Below are 1,796 nucleotides of genomic sequence, written 5' to 3'. Positions count from 1 at the left end.
TAAGAAGACAGCCCGTGGCGATTCTGAGAGCAGTATTTTGGCAGGCTTATAGTTTCTTCCAGTGGGTGGTTTTTAGGCTTGGCGACCATATGGGTGACGCGTAGCACGTAATCGGCTGGCTAATTGCTTTGTATGTGGTCAAGAGCGTTTCTTTATCTTTTCCCCAGGTACTGCCAGCAAGGGATTTGAGGATTTTATTACGGCTCTGAATTCTTGGAACAATTGCGGTTTCGTGCGCACCAAATCGTAGATCCTGATCAAACGTCACACCCAAGATTTTGGGGTGTAGGACAGTCGGTAGCGTAGTGCCATCGACGTGGATGTTCAATATGGTCGACATTTGGGGCGTCCATGTTGTAAATAAGGTCGCGGAAGATTTAGTCGGTGACAATGACAGGTTTCGCGAGGCGAAAAAACTGGAGAGATCAGGGAGATAGCCGTTTATTTTATTGCATAGCTCATCGATCTTTGGGCCTGGGCCTGTGGCCATTATTGTGCAGTCATCGGCGTAGGAAACGATTGTGACTCCTTCCGGTGGTGAAGGTAGCTTAGATATGTAGAAATTAAACAAAAGCGGGGATAGGACACCACCCTGTGGTACCCCTTGTTTAATTCTCCTTTGTTTTGATGTTTCGTTTCTGAATTGCACCGATGCCTGCCGACCACCCAGGTAATTTGCGGTCCACCTTTTAAGACATGGGGGAAGGGTAGACCCTTCCAGGTCTTCCAGTAACGAGCCATGGTTGACCGTATCAAAAGCTTTTGATAGGTCTAACGCTACGAGTACTGTTCTATGGTGGGGATATTGATTCAAACCGCAATTTATCTGGGTGCTACTGACATTTAGCGCGGAGGTAGTGCTATGGAGTTTTCTGAAGCCATGCTGATGAGGGGCCAGCTGCAAATGTGCTTGGAAATGAGGGAGCAAAATGGATTCAAGCGTCTTTGCCACTGGCGATAGGAGAGATATCGGACGATATGACTCACCTACGTTAGCTGGTTTCCCAGGCTTTAGTAGCGGGACCACCTTGGCCATTTTCCATTTCTCGGGTATGACAAAGGTGGAAAGAGACAGGTTGAAGACATGCGCTAAATATTTGAAACCCTCTTTCCCTAGGTTTTTAAGCATCGGCATGGCTATGCCGTCTGGGCCGACTGCTTTGGATGGTTTAGCGCGACCAATGGCGTCCTCAGCCTCTCTAGCGGTGATGGTAATTGGTGACGCGCTGAGTTTGTGTTTATGTGCACGTCTATTGGCTCTCCGTCTATCTTTGTCGACCGTAGGATGCATTATATATTGTCGGCAGAAAGCGCTCGCGCATTTTTTCGCATCCGACAGCACCTTATCGCCAAAGGCGATCGAAACTTTGTCTTTGTGCTTAGTCGGATTTGATAGGGACTTTACGGTGGACCAAAGTTTACCTACACCGGTAGAGAGGTTACAACCTCTTAGGTGCTCTTCCCATTTCGCCCGCTTGTGTTCGTCCACAAGCGATCTGATGCGTTGGTTTATATCCCTTATTTGGGGGTCGCCTGGATCAAGCTGTCTTATAAGGTCGCGTTCCCTCGCTAAGCTCGCGGCCTCCGCCGGGAAGTGGGGCCGGATTTCGGGAATTCTCTCGGCGGGAATGAAATGTGCCGAGGCGGATTCAATGACCTTACGGAAGGCACGCTCCCCTTGGCGGGCATCAGTCGGGATAGGGAGGGCAGCAAAGCTGCTGTCTGTTGAAGATTTATATTCTTTCCACTTTCCTTTTTTGAAGTTTATGAAAGTGCGTTTTTCGGTGACGATGAAG

The sequence above is a fragment of the Eurosta solidaginis genome, chromosome 1 (assembly GCF_040869045.1).
Source record: "Eurosta solidaginis isolate ZX-2024a chromosome 1, ASM4086904v1, whole genome shotgun sequence".
NCBI classification, from domain to species: domain Eukaryota; kingdom Metazoa; phylum Arthropoda; class Insecta; order Diptera; family Tephritidae; genus Eurosta; species Eurosta solidaginis.
The sequence above is the reverse complement of the archived record's forward strand: the minus strand, read 5'-3'. Positions refer to the sequence as shown.